Source organism: Carassius gibelio, chromosome B11, assembly GCF_023724105.1.
Source record: "Carassius gibelio isolate Cgi1373 ecotype wild population from Czech Republic chromosome B11, carGib1.2-hapl.c, whole genome shotgun sequence".
Taxonomy (NCBI): Eukaryota; Metazoa; Chordata; class Actinopteri; order Cypriniformes; family Cyprinidae; genus Carassius; species Carassius gibelio.
In genome coordinates, this window is record NC_068406.1 from 976567 (window position 1) to 994985 (window position 18419).

The 18419-nt window shown below is 37.4% G+C and overlaps 1 protein-coding gene and 1 long non-coding RNA gene across 4 annotated transcripts in view; both read right to left on the reverse strand.

The window, feature by feature from the left end:
• LOC127967982 (band 4.1-like protein 1) overlaps positions 1 to 618 on the reverse strand; it is a 363306-nt gene extending 362688 nt beyond the window's left edge. For 2 of the 3 annotated variants that reach the window (XM_052568757.1, XM_052568755.1), the window contains exon 1: positions 349 to 554. The gene's annotated coding sequence lies outside the window, so the exon portion shown is untranslated. Of the gene's footprint in view, positions 1 to 348 lie in introns of all 3 variants that reach the window. The other variant, XM_052568756.1, reaches the window with a different exon arrangement.
• A 4777-nt stretch (positions 619 to 5395) lies between these two features.
• Positions 5396 to 7636, reverse strand: LOC127967993 (uncharacterized). Its single transcript, XR_008155868.1, has 2 exons — positions 7500 to 7636; positions 5396 to 5542 (listed from the first exon to the last, which is right to left on the reverse strand). It is a non-coding gene; the product is annotated as an uncharacterized LOC127967993 (long non-coding RNA).
• Positions 7637 to 18419: the final 10783 nt, after the last annotated feature.

Sequence of the window (18419 nt, forward strand, 5' to 3'; positions counted from 1 at the left end):
ACAGCTAAAGCTTTAGTATCAATTGTCCTTTTCTCACTTTCCTCAGCCACATACATTATATTTACGATGCATTCAGCTATACTCTCCGTTGATCAAAAGGCTGTATCCTTTTGGTATTGCGCATGCAGGATTTTTCTCCCTTTTGTGTAATGCGTTTGCTCACTAAAGCTGAAACAAGGAATCGCACTGTAGTAGCCTGTACAGCAGTGTTGCGTTTGACATAACCTTTCTAGATCTAATGTTTCTTCTCCACTGCAAAACAGCACTAATCATGATTGACAAATGCACCGCCGTTACAATTAAATGTATATTAAACTATAACATGGTGACACGCAGTCTGTCACTCACCTGAGCTATCAAGCGGTCGTCCAGGTAGATCGTAGAGATTTCAGAGTAATGAAGTTCAAGCAGTAAAGGCGAGTAGGTCCCGCCCAGATCCCATCGACTGTTTCACGGTAAAGCACCCACCAAATGCTACAGTGACAAAGCACGGTTAAACGGAGGGACGTCGCTAGGAGGGTTATTGAGAAGTGTTCAATGTGAACAACCCTGGGAAAATAAGTTAATTTTTTGGCCGCTGTGGTGGACCTTTGTGTGTGTGTGTGTGTGTGTGTGTGTCAATAATTTTATGGGCATTATCAGATGAAACCAGCGCATCTCAAGCACAGTTAACTAACATGAACATTAAAAGATGTTCAGCGACATGTAACCTTATTTTATAATTATGGGAGCTGAGCCTTTTTCCGCTTGAGCACCAGTGTTCCCCCGGAAAAAAAAAAAAATTAAAATGTATTTTTTTCTAACTAACTTGTATTTATTTAGGATTTGGTCCAAAATGTAAAATATTTCATGCAGTGCTATTATGTAGCAATGCTCTGCTAATTTGAAACTAGAATTTTTACACAGTGGAAAGTTTCTGCAAAAGGAAAATAGAGAATACTAATTATTTTTTTCTCAAGCAAATATAATAAGAATAGTAGACATGTCTCTGAAATAAGAAAATCCAGAATACAATACATTAACAACAAGCTTTAACTAAATGCTCTGCAATGCTTTAGCTAAATGCTCATCTGTTTGGCAACCAAAGGTAGTATCCTCACATTTTTGTTTCTTCTTAGAGAAAGGATTTCCAGTCAGGATTTAGACCATATCATAGTACTGAGACTCTCCTTATAGTTACAAATGACCTGCTCTTATCATCTGATCATGGTTGTAACTCTCTTTTAGTGCTATTCGATCTTAGTGCTGCATTGAACACTTACATTTACATTTACATTTATTCATTTAGCAGATGCTTTTATCCAAAGCGACTTACCGAATCAAAAACAACAAAAAGAGCAATGATATAAAAGTGCTATAACAAGTCTCAGTTAGCTTAACACAGTACACTTAGCATAGGATTTTAAATAATATAATAAATAAAAACAGATAGAATAAAAAAAAGAATAGAGTAAGCTAGTGTTAAGGCGTACACGGTGCGATTTTTGCTGTCATACGAGTTCGCAAAAAATATTTTTTTCAATCATGTGGAAATCGCGTATGCTCGTATGGTCGCGGCTCGTATCATTGAATTAGGAGCCGAGCAGAGTGGCTTACATGTGTGCGGTTGAAAGAGCCGATTTGTTGATTCATCTGAAGTAGACCAATCACGAACTAGGAAAACCACAGAAGAAGAAACACGAAGACGGCAGTGCCATGCAAGGGGCAAGGAACTCGACCGGAAGTTGAAGTCGGGTGGGGGCTGCCATCTTTTAGCAGAACTTCACTTGCGTTAGCATTCCCATTGACTCCCATTCATTTTGGCGTCACTTTGACAGCGAATAACTTTACATCTGAGGCGTTTAAAGACTCTGTTTGTCCATTATTTATTTCTAAAGATACACAACAATGTATAAAGGGCCCCATTACCTTCTATGTTACATTATGGCCCCGTATAAACAATTTTTGTAAAAAAATAGGCTAACGATTGCGTCATAACCACTCGGCTCTCTGTCGCATTACCTTACAGACAGGTGGAGAAGCTCGCAGGCAATTAACTTAATATGGCTTACTGGCGTTACATTTTAAAATACTATACAAAATAATTAATCAGAATACTTACTCCTGCTCACTCACGACAAAGAACTCCCCGCTCAAGCTTGCCGTCTCTGCAAGATTAACGACGGCAGTTTGCACGCACAGCCACTTAGAAGATTTACATCTGGCAGACAGGTTGCTGACGTCGTCAAGCTTCGTTTGAGTCTGCGCGTCAGAAACGGAAGTGCTAAAAAACGCTAAAACTGGGCTTCATTTGTCTCAATTGAGGTCCAATGGGGTCGCTGTGTCCATTTCTTTTACTGTCCATAGTGCCATGGCGAATGTGGACTATTGACCAGGAGGATAAACTTGCTGAAGTCTGACAGGAACAGCGAGCACTGTATGATGTTTCTAATGTGTACCATGCTTTTTAGTTCTCTCTCTCGCTCTCTCTCTCACACACACATATGTAGTTTCCAGGGACTCTCCATAGACGTAACGGTATTCTATACTGTATATCCCCATACACTACCTCTATCCATCAAGGAAAATGCATGTTTAAAATTCCTATTAAACACCGTATAGTATTTTTTAAAAGCCATTTGGTATACGAGGGCACAGGAATTGTCATCACAAACCATCATGTTTACATTATTGTAATACTTATTTCAGATATTTATAAACCATATACAAGAACACAAACAAAGGGTGACCAAACGTCCTGGTTTCCTATTGCTGAAAAATAACATGTAAGTGTAGGAAACAGTCACGGCTCGTATCAATATTTTATGCCTGCCTTCGACTTGAAGCACCGCTGCACGCACAGAAGGTATGACATTAAAGTACCGCGAGAGAGAGAGCGCTAAGAGAGCACACATATCCAATGCATTCAAATCGCTCTCACGGTACTTTAATGTCATACCTTCTGTGCGTGCAGCGGTGCTTCAAGTCGAAGGCAGGCATCTATCAACTTCGTGCGATTGCTTTCTGGAATTCGCAGGTTGTAATATCGTGTCGTATATCATCTCGTCCGTACGATTTTCAGATAAACTCACTCGTGCCGTGTGCGTGGACATACGATCTTCCGACCATCCGAGTTCGCACAGTGTATGCCCGCCTTTAGAGATCTTTACACATACAGACATACACACACATACAATTGCATAATAAATTAAAAGAAAATAGAATACAAAAGATTAGAAAGGTAGTTAGATTTTTTTGAAGAATAGAATTAGAATAATGAGTGTTAAAGTTAGAGGGTCAAATAAAGATGGAAGAGATGTGTTTTAAGCCGATTCTTGAAGATGGCTAAGGACTCAGCTGCCCGGATTGAGTTGGGGAGGTCATTCCACCAGGAGGTAACATTTAATTTAAAAGTCCGTAAAAGTGACTTTGTGCTTCTTTGGGATGGCACAATCAAGCGATGTTCACTTGCAGAATGCAAGCTTCTAGAGGGCACATAAGTCTGAAGTAACAAATTTAGGTAAATGGGTGCAGAGCCAGTGGTAGTTTTGTAGGCAAACATCAATGCCTTGAATTTTATGCGAGCAGCTATCGGAAGCCAGTGCAAATTGATAAACAGAGGTGTGACGTGTATTCTTTTTGGCTCATTAAAAATTAATCTTGCTGCCGCGTTCTGAATTAATTGTAAAGGTTTGATAGAATTGCCTGAAAGACCTGCCAAGAGGGCATTGCAATAGTCCAGCCTGGACAGAACAAGAGCTTGAACAAGGAGCAGCGTGTTCCGAAAGAAAGGGCTTGATCTTCTTGGTGTTGAATAAAGCAAATCTGCAGGATTGAACAGTTTTAGCAGTGTGGTCTGAGAAAGTCAGCTGATCACCAATCATAACTCCAAGGCTTCTAGCTGTTTTTGAAGGAGCTGAAATTGGTGAAATTGTGATGAAACGATGGGTTTGCTGGAATCACAAGCAGTTCTGTCTTGGCAAGGTTGAGTTGAAGGTGATGGTCCATCATCCAGGAAGAAATTCTGTTAGACAAGCTGAGATGCGAATAGCTACCATCGGATCATCAGGATGAAATGAGAGGTAGTTGAGTGTCATCAGTTTTGCAGTGGTATGAAAAGCCATGTTTCTGAATGACAGAACCTAATGATGCCATGTAGACAGAGAAGAGAAGTAGTCCAAGAACTGAGCTCTGAGGCACCCCAGTAGTTAGATGTTGTGACTTGGACACCTTACCTCTCCAAGATACTTTGAAGGACCTATCTGATAGGTAAGACACAAACCATTGAGGTGTGGTTCCTGAGATGCCTTTTGCCAGTAGGGTTGATAGGAGGATCTGGTGGTCAAAAGCAGCGGACAGATCAAGCAGAATAAGTACTGAAGATTTGGATTCTGCTCTTGCCAGTCTTAGAGCTTCAACATCTAAGAGCAAGGCTGTCTCAGTTGAATGTCCACTTCTGAAGCCAGATTGGTTGCTGTTAAGGAGGTTGTTGTGTGTGAGAAATGTAGAGAATTGGTTGAACACAGCTCGTTCAAGTGTTTTTGCAATGAAAGGAAGAAAGGAAACTGGTCTGTAGTTCTCTAAAAGAGATGGGTTGAGGTTGGGTTTCTTAAGTAGTGGAGTTATACGTGCCTGTCTAAATGATTAGGGAAAAACACCAGGGTGGAGGGATGTGTTGATGATGTGAGTGAGTGCAGGTACAACTGCAGGAGAAATGGCTTGAAGGAGATGAGATGGAATAGGATTAAGCGGGTAAGTAGTAGGGTGATTTGAGACTTCTGCCTCAGAGAGTGAAGAGAAGGATGTAAATGAGTGTAAGTTTGCTGGTGATATGAGCTTGACTGATTGTGGTGTGGAAATTTTTTTAAAAGAAAATTCATCACCTCTGAATGCAGGATGCTAGTGTCCTTTAAATGAAATGAAAAAGGAATTTTACTCTCTTTTTGAAAGGGTATGTGTTTTATTTTTCCCGCTATAACAGTGGTTGCTTGGGTGCTTGAACAGGCAAAGAGTTCACAACAAATACATTTCCCTCAAGGAACCAAAATCTCCATCGGTGACAGAATGGAGAAAAAAACCTTGGGAGAAACCAGGTTCAGTTGGGGGGCCAGTTCTCCTCTGACCAGACGAAACCAGCAGTTCAATTCCAGGCCGCAGCAAAGTCAGATTGTGCAGAAGAATCATCTGTTTCCTGTGGTCTTGTCCTGGTGGTTGTCTGTTGTTTGCAGTCCACAAGTCTGCTGTTGTGGAGACATTTGATACATTTTCTGTCAAGCTATTTTTCATTACCACAAACTCCTTCTCAATGTTCTGGACTAGTGTCTTTCTGCATATCATTGATTTTACTCCACTGATTCCCACCACAATTATTTAAAAGAAGACTGCTCAACCAATGATAATGACTGAACATCATCAATTACAAATTCAATATTAGTTTATTAATTGTACTCTGAGATGTCCTTTTTTCAAATTCAGGACACAAGGCCCCTTGTCCAGAATCAGATGTGCTGATAGTCATCTCAGGCCAGGTAGCTTCTTTGGTCAAATGATGTGGATGCTTCCTCTGAAAAACAAAATGTAAATTAAAAGAGCTGTAGGCTTACTCTTATTTTATGCTTGTGTTTAAGAAGGATTAGAAGGAAAAAAAATGGGGAAAAATACTTTATTGTAAATTATATATATAGATGTTTTTAATTCTTTATAATTATTTATTTAGCATTTCTTTTTAAATGTTACATGTTCCATACCTTTGTTTTTAACTAACATGTACAAGAGGGAAAATATATAATTATAGTTTATACACAATATTTAAAAAGTATACACAATCTACATATTAGTTTATTTTAAAATACATGTTATTGACTAAAGCCATGATTGTTCTTCATTTGACTGACTGAACTTGGGACATTGGCAGTGGGAGTTCCCCTAACTTTAGACAGCTAACATCTCATTAAGCGACGAGATTGAGAAGGGAGGGACACTGGGTCTCATTCACTAAGCGTGCATGCACAAACTTGTGCGTGAAACCTGTGTAAGAAAGTTTTCACGCACAAATCATGTTTTGTTGTGCGGACTTTATCTTGCCCAAAGATCCGGCTCGATCACGACTGCGCGCGTTATATGGGAAAGGTTGTGCACAAATCCCTTATATGAAGATGGTCTGGGTGTGTTTTATGCAAATGAGTAATCTCATGCACAAGGCGGCTCATTGAAAATACTCTAAATTCAGTAACATTAAGCAGAGGTTAAGAACAAATTCATGTACATATGGACGTACTGTGAATTAAGCAGGAAGTGTTCGTGAGAGTTTGAACTGTTAATTTCTACAGTTTCCAGAACCTTAGAAAACTTACAACTGCGATCATACCAACTACAGTATATAATTTTAAACCACGAACACTGCATTTTTACTAACATGATTTCCGTGCTAGTAACCTGAAATGCTTCTTTTGGTTGGATGTAGAGTCAGGGCCGTAGCTGGGGTTTGCGAGGCCCCATTGCAGATTGTACCAGTGGGCCCTGTTTGAAATTGTTTAATTTGTATGTTTGTTCTATTTATTTATTTGTGCTATTTACAGACACGCGTGCAAATGTACATGTATTCAGTTGCTCCTCAACCTTGTTTCTATGCAAAAAAATAAAAATCAAATCAAATCTGCTTTACCCACCCAAGTATAAATCTATATCATTGTTTATGAGACAGGAAAAGTGTTTGTACCCAAAAAAAGAGGGTAAATGGAGAGCATTCTGTCACTAGCCATAAAGAGAAAGTCAGGCACACACCAGTGAATGCTGCGCAGAGCTTATGATGTCTTAAAAATCAACTAGGTTTTCAAACAGAGCATCTACTATTTCTACTGTATGTATCTCTCTTTTTTTTTTCAGAGAGGATTTTTATACGCTGTGCATTTGTACTCATGATAAACGCCTTAAGGTCTTATGAGGGTTATGGGTGTGTGTTCTCCAAGGATTGTTTGCATGAGGAGGCACACCCTGTCACGAGTCACCTCTCATGCATGACCCATCAGTAGTTTGCTTGGTCACAGCTGCACAGTATGCTGACCTGTGCTTCCTGAACTCTGGCCTTGCCCTTTCCCAACAGTCTAGCATCTTCCAAATACACAGACACAACATGTTTAGTTATGAGTGTGTCTACTGTATGTTATGTATTCATTTAAGTAAATCGGAGAAATGTCTGAATGTCACTCCATTAGATAAAGTATCAAAATCAATGGAATTTATGTTAAAGAAATATCTCACAAGCACATGTTTCTCCTTTAAAAACATTTGAGATATAATAAAATAATAAAACAATAACAACTGTTCAAATTATTAATTCAAGCTTTTAACCACTATTCATTGTTTTTAAATCGATTTTGACCAAAACAATAATATATTTTTTGAAAAAGACCCACAATGAACTCATAGGTGATAGTGTACTTGGTTGTAGAAGCCATAAGTCAGTATGATTAGAACAATTAAAAAAAAAAAGTCAATTACTGATCGAGAACTACACTAACCTTCATCCTGAGAGATAGTCACCTTATGTAGTTGCTGTACCCATGTATATCCACCAGATGGCATGCTTCTTAGTGTTTGTTTCTCTGGATTTTCCCATCACCCTTTGCTTTAACTATCAAGTCTCATTAAATTCAGCTGTGTCTCATTTACTTATTAACTCAACAGCATGGTGATGGTAGAAACGAAGCTTTTCGAAGCATTAAATCTATTGAACCGATTGCTTCGAAAAATGATTCAAAGCACTTGAAAAAGCACGTGCTGGTGACACCTGCTGGTGAAAACGTCGTTAAAGCATCAAGAACTCAGACCAAACTTACAAAATAAATAAAAAAAATTTTTTAAGAAATGCCAGTATAAAAATAAAAATAACAAATAATCAGTTAAATACTATTAAATATTAGTGTTTGTGTTGTTTTTTTTTAAAGTATAATCAATCCCTTAACACACAATGAACTAAGTTTATTATTTAATGAATTAATTGATTTATGTAAATATTTAATTATTGTTTTCATTAGAGCTCTCTATAAAAATCAGTAGGCAAGTTATCAGTCAGGAGAAGGAGGACTTAATTCTATCGTAAGCTCATTTTGATATTTTTAAGGTACTGAGTAAGTGGAAGTACTGAATATTTTTACACATTTTTAAACTATATAGCCATCTGTGTTAAAGGAAAGTTATCCTTTGTTTAACCCACATCATCTGGCCCTGAATTTCTTTTTTTTTTTTAATAGTAAAATTTTGTGTCACATTATTAATTGGGCAACCAGAAGTGGTTCATGGGTTCACTTTGAGATAAACACACCCTAGTGGTGAACTGTCGAAACAGTGTGACATAACGTAGCTTTCTTTAGCTAAAATTATGTGATGTGATGCGCTCCGGAACACTGATTCGAAACAAAAGATTCGCAAATGTTTAGATTCTTCGTGAAGCAGTGTTTTACTCTATAAGCCCAGTTGTATTTGTCTATGGTTGATGGTAGCCCACCTACAATAAAATTCCCATTGGTTACCAATTGTGATAAGAAAATTATTGCTAAAAGGCTCAGAAAAGTGGAATAAGTTATAATAAGGTAAACATAAATAAAATAAAATAAGATAATTGTTTTGCTGACACTTTATGTAATGCAATACCATTTAGACTTTTTTAAGACTTAAAGTTTCAAAATTTGAGTTGAATTACTGAAATAAATGAACTTTTCCCACGACATTCAAATTTTTTGAGATGCATCTGTATGTGTCTCTCTTTTTTTGTCAGAGAGGATTTTCATAAGCTGTGCATTTGTACTCAGGATAAACCGCCTTAAGGTCATGTGAGGGTTATGGGTGTGTGTTCTCCGAGGATTGTTTGCATGAGGAGGCACACCCTGTCACGAGTCACCTCTCATGCATGACCCATCAGTAGTTTGCTTGGTCACAGCTGCACAGTATGCTGACCTGTGCATTCTGAACTCTGGCATTGCCCCTTCCCAAATGGCTAGCATCTTCCAAATACACAGACACAAAACAGCTCTTACCTTGTTTTAGTCACCTTTTCAACATGTTTAGTTATGAGTGTGTCTATGTGTTACGTATTAATTTAAGTAAATCGGAGAAATGTCTGAATGTCACTCCATTAGTTAAAGTATCAAAGTAAATGGAATCAATGTTAAAGAAATATCTCACAAGCACATGTTCCTCCTTTAAAAACATTTGAGAAGTTTGTCAGGTTTTAAACAATAAAACAGTAACAACTGTTCAAATTATTAATTCAAGCTTTTAACCACCATTGTTTGTAGAAGCCATATGTCAGTATGATTAGAACGTCAATTACTGTTTGAGAACTACACTAACCTTCACCTTGAGAGAGATCCTTTCACTGTGTCTAATTGCTGTGCACATGTATATCCACCAGAGGGCATGCTTCTTACTTTTATATATATATATATATATATATATATATATATATATATATATATATATATATATATATATATATATATATATATATATATATATAATTTATTTATTTTTCTCTGGACTTCAGTTCCCATCACCTTTTGCATTGCATTCAGCTGTGTCTCATTTACCTTGTTAACTCATCAACATGGTGATGGGAGAAACGAAGTTATTCGAAGCATTGAATCTATTAAATGATGAAATGATTCGATGTTTCAAAGCACTTGAAACAGCACATGCTGGTGACACCTGCTGGTGAAAACGTCGTAAAAGCATCAAGAACTCAGGCCAAACTTACAAAACAAATATAATTTTTTGTTTGTTTGTTTTTTTGTTTGTTTGTTTTTTTAAGAAAAAGCTACTGTCACTTTCTGTGTCAAAAACAAACAAACAAAAAAACAAATACAAGCAAAGGAAAATTAGTACCTGTGACTGAGGTCTTATCAAGCAATCGGTTTGTACAAGAAACTGAATATTACTTAAAACATCATTACCTGTAATCCATAACCTCATGCAAACAGTTCTGACTGTGTTGACGAGATTCTGGAGTGTGAGCTTCTTGATGCATCCTTAAAGGGTTAGTTCATCCAAAAAAAAAAAAAAAAAAAAAAAAATATATATATATATAAATATATATATATATATATATATATATATATATATATATATATATATATACAAAACAAATATAATTTTTTGTTTGTTTGTTTTTTTGTTTGTTTGTTTTTTTAAGAAAAAGCTACTGTCACTTTCTGTGTCAGTACATATATATATATATATATATATATATATATATATATATATATATATATATATATATATATATATATGTGTGTGTCATTAATGACTCACCCTCATGTCATTCCAAACCTGTAAGAACTCCATTCATCTTTGGAACACAGTTTAAGATATTTTAGGTTTAGTCCGAGAGCTTTCTGTCTCTCTGTTGATTTATGTACGTATATACTATCCATGTCCAGAAAGGTAATAAAAACATCATCAAAGTAGTCCATGTGACATCAAAGGGTCACTTAGAATTTTTTGAAGCATCGTAAATACATTTTGGTCCACTGCAGTGCTGACGTATGCCGCTGCTGACGTGTTTTCTGGTGCACCCAATTACAAAGATAACACGTGAACGGAGATCTTACGGGTTTGGAACGACATGAGGGTGAATCATTAATGACATAATTTTTGGATGAACTAACCCTTTAAGATTGCTCATGCAAAAGTAATCTTGTCTTTTTACATAGGAAGAGGGCAGCATTCGGGATAAGTCCCGGTACCATTTTGATAAACAATACAACACAGGTTTCCTCTCTGTTCTATAAACAGTGTTGGGGAGTAACTAGTTACAGGCAACGGAATTATGGAATTACAAAATAAATGTACTGTAACTATAATCTGTATTCATATGGATATTTGATTTTAAAACTATGTAAAATTTTATGTTAATCCGAGATTCATAGTTATAATTTGTGATGAAATCATTTAAAATATATATTTGATTGAAAGTGAATTATTAGTTTGAGTGGACTATAGAAATTTGATTTGGTTAAAATTATTTTTTTCTGTTGAGAAAAAGTAAACATTACTTGTAAAAATTTGAAGCAATCAGTTTACTTTAATCTAACAAAAAAGTTGACTAGTTAATATTGAGAACTGGTCTTTAAAATAAAGTGTTATTTGCCTCATACCTTTTGTATAATAAATATCTTTAAAAAAATTCTACACAGAATTATCTTTTTTTTATTATTTGCTTGCTCAGGTTTTTTTTTTTTAATGATCAGGAGGAGAGACAAAAATGTCCTAATTCCTAGCTTAGTTTGTTTCTGTCAATCCAATACAAAGATGGATCCATGATTTAACAAAAATTTTGTAACGTTCATTACGTACAGCGTAATGAAGACTCCAAGCTAGCAAGTTATACTTATGAGTTCTAGGAGCACTATGACGTTGATAGTTGATAGTGTAAAGAAATACATAAAAACAATATACGAATGCATTAACGTGACAATACAGTTTTAGGGGCCTGGAAATGCTAACTTTTGAAAAAAAGATTTATACGTTTTTGAAAAGTTTACCCTTATCTTTGTGTAAAGTATAAAAACATGCATTTGTGAGAAAAGTGTTTGCTCTGGCCATCAATCAGCCTAGCCTCAAAGCCTTAGCCAGAGACTTGTTCAACTGCTGCAGTTTCCTCAAATAAGGGAGGAGGAGAGGGACCCCTTCTTCTTCATTCCTCTGCTCTCCTTATGGTTCCAAGTCTTGGGGTTCCAGTGGTCCCAAATGACTCAAGCCCATTGGTACCACAATTTGGGGGTTCTCAGAGGGACTACAGGACTACTGAAATGCCCTACTGGTTGGCTTTTCAGCCAGTGGAACTAAGCCTCTGCAGGAGATCCAAAACAGAAGGCTGAACATTTGGTCTTAAATCAGCCAAAAAAGACCCACATCACACCCCTTGTGATTTCACATGATTTCTCCAATTGTGGTCACAATAAAAATGTAAAAGAAGTTAGAACAAAGAACTATATATTAATTATTATCTCTTAACACTTTAGAGAATAAATGTAAACATTTACCATCTTTCTGAGTCTTTCTGATAGAACAGCACCTCCCTACTTCAGTTCACCTCTACAAATGAATTTGTATACACCCTCCTGCCAGTTACAGTCACTGGACAGATGGTGCCTTGTTGTTCCTTCACAACAGGACACAAAAGTCACTGTCCCCTCTCTGCTCCTCTCTGAAGGAATGAGCCAAGAAGCAGCTGAAGATTCAACTCTTCTGCATGTTTTTAATGATTCCAAAACATTCCACAACCAAAATTTCACCAATGCACTTAAATACACAAACACACACACCCTCATACTGGTTTTTATAGTGTAACTGTATTTCCTATCCCCTTACCCTAAACATACCCATCACACAAAACCTTCTGGATTTTTAGATTTTCAAATAACCTTCTTAATGATTTATAAGCTTGTTTCATCAACATCAAAAATTACTGGTATTACTATCCTTGTGGGGACATTTGGCTCCCATAACTTGGGAATACCAGGTACACACACAACTTCTCTTCTTTTTTCTTTTCTGCATTTCTCCTCTGCTCTAACTTAGTCAGCCAGTGCTTACAGGTCTGGTGGTCTCAGAGCTCAAAATTCCAGTGGCACCAGTGAACTCACACTCACACACACTCCCTCCCCTGCATGTTCCTTCATTCCCCATGGCTCCACCGTTTTCCTTGCTCCCTCAAGTTCCACTTTAATATTTACAGCCCATAGCTCTGCCTTGGTCCTCTGATCCCTATATATAGTGAAGTGAAGTGACATAAAGCCAAGTATCGTGACCCATACTCAGAATTCATGCTTTGCATTTAACCTATCCAAAGTGCACACATACAGCAGTGAACACACACACACACACACACACACTGTGAACACACACCCGGAGCAGTGGGCAGCCATTTATGCTGTGGCACCCAGGGAGCAGTTGGGGGTTTAGTGCATTGCTCAAGGGCACCTAAGTCATTGTAATGCCGGCCCGAGACTCAAACACACAATCTTAGGGTTAGGAGTCAATCTCTCTAATCATTAGTCCTCGACTTCCCCTAGAAAAAAAAAAAAAAAAAAAAAAAAAAATATATATATATATATATATATATAAATATATATGTTCACAGAGTACTGTATCCAAGCATGTTAACAGAAAGCTGAATGGAAAAATAAAATTGTGGAAGAAAAAGATACACAACCAACCGAGGGAACCACAGCCTTATGAGGATTGCCAATCAAACTGGATTCAAGAATTTTAGTGAACATCACAAGGAATGGACTAAGGCAGGGGATCAAGGCATCAAAAAGCCACTACACAGAAGTGTCAAGGTATTTGGCTACAGTATTCCTCTTGTTAAGCCACTCTTACCTGGGCATCTTACCTGGGCTAAGGAGAAGAAGAAATGGACTGTTGCCACTGGACCAAAGTCTTTTTTTTCAGATGTTAGCAAGTTGTGTATTTCATTTAGAAACCAATGTCCTAGAGTCTGGAGGAAGGGTGGAGAAGCTGATAGCCCAAGTTGCTTGAAGTCTAGTGTTAAGTTTCCACATTTTGTGATGATTTAGGGAGCAATGTCATCTGCAGGTGTTGGTCCATTGTGTTTTTTGAAACCCAAAGTCACTTCACCCGTTTACCAAGAAATCTTGAAGCACTTCATGTTTCCTTTTGCTGACAAGATTTATGAAGATGCTGATTTTCCAGCAGGTTTTTGCTCCTGCCCACACTGCCATAAGTACAAAAAATTGGTTAAATGACGATGGTGTTGGTGTGCTTTACTGGCCAGCAAACCCACCAGACCTGAACCCCATAAGAAATATATGGGCTACTGTCAAGAGGAAGATAAGCTGAAGGCCACTGTCAAAGAAACCTGTGTTTCCATACCACCTCAGCAGTGCCACAAACTGATCACCTCCATGCCATGCTGAATTGAGGCAGTAATTAAAGCAAAAGGAGCCCCTAACAAGTACTGAGTACATGTAGAGTAAATTAACATACTTTCCAGAAGGCCAGAAACTCACTAAATGTTTTTATTTTTGTATTTTATTGGTTTTATGAAGCATTCTAATTTGTTGAGATAGTGAATTTGTGGGGTTTTGTTAAATGGGAGCCAAAATCATCACAATTAAAAGTACCAAAGACTTAAACTACTTCAGTCTGTGTGCATTGAATACATGAGTTTCACATTTTGAGTTGAATTACTGAAATAAATTCACTTTTCCTCGACATTCGAATTTATTGAGAAGCAACGGTACATATATACCTGTATATATATTCTAGGAGAAGAAGAAATATATATATATATATATTAGTGGTGGGCTGTTATCAGCGTTAACGTGCTGCGTTAAAAATATCGACGTTAATCTATTCTCAAAGTTGGGTTGGGAGCTGGGTCTATACTAAGCAAGCTTTGATGACTTTCACCTTGATATTTTATATAACCGTTTTTTAATTTTTGTGCTGACAAATACATACAAAATATGTCAAAATATCATATAATATTATGTGAAAGTAAACAGCTGAGGAAAAAAATGGGATGTGTATTATATTGGGTGCGTTCATCTTCTCTTAAAGTGACCGCACCTAATTTAGCTACTGGCTGCTGTAATGTTAATCCAAGAAAATGAAAGAAAATCACTCACTGCTCTTGACTGAATTACTTTGTAGTTTTAACAGTCAAACCAAAAATTATTCAGACACCAGATATAATTTTTGATATATATAGCAAAACTGTTATAATGTGAGAAATGTTGAAGGTATCTGAATAAATGTAGGTTTGATTGTATATTTCATTTTTACATTGAAGACTATCCAGTGCTATTGTACATTTAATTATTTGGTTTCTGTACCTTGACACCTACAAACTTGTAAAAAACATAAACATTGTGTAAATAGCACAAATAAATAACAATAAACAAAAATACAAATTAAACAATTTCAAACAGGGCCCACTGGTACAACCTTCATCGGGGCCCAACTGATCCTAGCTACGGCAATTTGAATTGATTTCAAGATCACAGTGAAATTACTCTAGATTAATTTCAAGATCACAGTGAGATTAATGTAGATAAAAAAAATTAACCTCCTGAGAACCAAGGAAAATACTTTTTTTCCTAATCATATTTTTTTGTGATTCCATACCTATTTAGGGTTAAAAAAAACATCCTACAATTTAGACATTTTTATTTTTATTTTTTATTTTTGTTTTACAGGCCCAAAACATTTTAATTCTGGGATAGCCAAGGCAGGCCATGTGGACTGAAATGCCAAAGAAGATTTTTATTTCTTGAGGCGTAGTGTTCATACACACTCCTTTGCTTTGCTTTGCTCTCTTTGATTTGTGTATGTTGCCAAATCTTCAAAGACCTTGTTGTCAATGTACTGTGAAAAATATTCAATTGGACTCCAGTCTGCACGTGTTGTAGGGTCATCTTGACACACAGGAAGCCCAGGTAACACAGGTGCAAATCTGATATGAAGGAAAAAAAGAATAATAAATGATATGTTTAAATGTTTAAATACTCAATGCAGCTGAATTTAAAATTGTGGAACTGCATAAAACATACATATTACTCCTAGGCCACAGAGGGCGTCGAGTTTCCTGCTTATCCCTGTCTGTATCTGTGTCTGTGTCTGCATCTGTCCCTTCAACTGAGCCTTCTGCATAATCTTCCTCTTCTTCATCACTGTCTTCTCTCACTGGTTGAAACTCATCCTCATCTCTCTCTTCATCTGACAACTCTAAATCTGAATCTCCCTCGACTATTTTGTAAAGAATTCTTTCTGCTTCAGTTCTGTTTCCTATAACAATGTGGAGTCATTATTTACATGAAGATAGTCCTGATGTCCACTGTAACTGACATTCATAAAATGGCACATTTTTCAAAAGATAAATAATGTATTTGCTATCAGAACTAAATATATGATTCCTAACACCTTAATGAACAAGAAAATATATGATTATCATAGTAACAAAACCAGAGACAAACAATATTTTACTCACCTTTTATCTTTTATCTTAAGAATTAAGAGACTTGCACAAAAGATTCCAAGGAGAGGGATGAAACTCAAATGTCCACTACAGTGGACATAAGTCAATGGGCTGGGTCTCAGGAGGTTTTAATCTATGCCCACCACTAATATAAAATATATATACTAGAATATATATATAATATAAGAAGATATTTCTTCTTCCCCTAGAATATATATACAGCTGTCACTTCATCGTTTCAGAATTTCAATAACCATTTTAAAGAAGTGTTTGGCCGTCCGGTGGGTGATTCCTCAGTCAGTGAACAATTATTGCATTTACGTCTAGGAAAGAAATAAGTGTCTGAGTATTCTGTTGAATTTCGAACCTGGCCTCAGCGAGCAGATGGAACGAGAAAGCCTCAGTGACGGTGTAACGGGAAGGGCTGAATCCTGCACTATGGCTACAGCTCGCCATCTACGATGACAATATGGGGTTAGAAAAATTCATGCAGCAAGCCCAGCGAGTTCACTTAAGATCCAAATAATTTTATCAAGACACACATGCCCCAGCTTCTGTTAAACATAAGCCCGCATCTGAGAAAATTTCTGAATCACAGCCAGAACGGATGCAAGTGGAAACCAAGAGACTGACTCCTGCTGAACGGAATCGCCAATGAAGAGATTAGATTATGCCTTTACTGTGGGAATGAAAATCACTTCATACGCATACCATCTCGTCCCCCGGTTCTAATGGTGAGTTCAGTCTTTCCTAAACCCTCGGTGTCTTCCCCATTAACCATCTGTGTGACTCTGAGAATTAGAGATATCGTCGTTTCAGCCACGGCCATTGTGGACTCCAGATCGGCCGGCAACTTCATCTTGGAAAAAACTCACCACAGCCCACGATCTCCGAACAACCAGAACCCAGAAACAATACTCCATCTATACTCCATCTACGCAGTGACAGGCGAGATGATCAATCAAGTATGTGCAATCACAAATTGCAACCATCACTCTCAGTGTACAGAATACCCATCACAAGTCTTTATACCATTTGTTATTGAGAAAAGTCAGACTGATATCATCTTCGGACATCCGTTGCTGATCCAGCACCAACCCTTACTAGACTTTGCCACCGGAGAGATTAGAATTTGGGGCTGCGATTGCAGTAAAGTAAATAATGTACATTCTCCTTGTGACAAACCTGATATCATGGTGATTAACTCTGCATCTATTCAAAGTCCAATGGAAAATGTATCCACAATTGTTCCCTCATGCTATGCCTCCTTTTCTGTTTTTTTTTTTTTAAATCCAATCACAGCAGCCAAGCTACCCCCACATCGTTCTTGGGATTGTGCTATAGACCTTATAACTGGAGAGCCCATTCCTAAGGGTAGAATATACTCCTGTCCATTCCAGAACAGACAGCAATGCGTGAGTATGTTGAAGAGACCTTGAAACAGGAAAACATTAGACCATCTACCTCACCAGCTGCAGCCAGCTTCTTCTTTGTCCCCAAGAAGGATGGTGGGTTATGACCTTGCATTATTTCCAGGGCCTTAAATAAAATCACTGTGAAATTTAGCTACCCACTTCCCTTAATTCCATTCTCCCTGGAACAACTCAGAGATGCGCTTATCTTCACCAAATTAGATCTCAGGAGCGAACAATCTGATCAGAATATGAGAGGGAGATGAATGGAAAACGGCTTTCATCACTCCAGCTGGGCACCACGAATACCTGGTGATGCCATATGGTCTTGTTAACGCCCCTTCTGTTTTTCAGCGCTTCATGGATGAGGTCCTTCGCATCGATTGAATCGCTCTGTCCTTGTTTACATTGACGACATACTCATCTACTCTCACAATTAAAGGGAACATCAACAGCGCGTTATGAAGGTACTCCAGCGACTCCGAGAATTCTCCTGGTTTGTGAAGGCAGATAAATGTATCTTTTACCAGACTTCCGTGGAATTCCTAGGATATCAGATCAATTATAGAGGGGTAAAGATGGATGACCGCAAGACAGAAGCTATCACTTCCTGGCCTACACCCAAGTCAGTAAAGGTACTCCAGAGGTTCTTGGGCATCGCAAACTTCTATCGTCGGTTCATCGATCAGTACAGTATAATCACCACCCCATTAACATCATTATTAAAGATTATTAAAGGCCGCCTTCACAAGAGCCCCTTTACTACAGCATCCAAAGTTCATTGTGGAAATGCGATTGGGCTTGTTTTGGAGTAGTTTTGAGAAGCAAGTGGGCAGTATTTGTTTTGAAAACCTGGCAATCCTGATCTGAACGCACATGCTGGAGATGTACTTCTAATTACAGAACGCTTTTACTGACAAGATGCGCGTGAAAAACGTGTTCTATTTTTTTGCACAGCTAGTTAACAAAGCTACAAAATACACTTACCAGTTGTGGTCCATAAACAATGCCTATACCAGACAAAG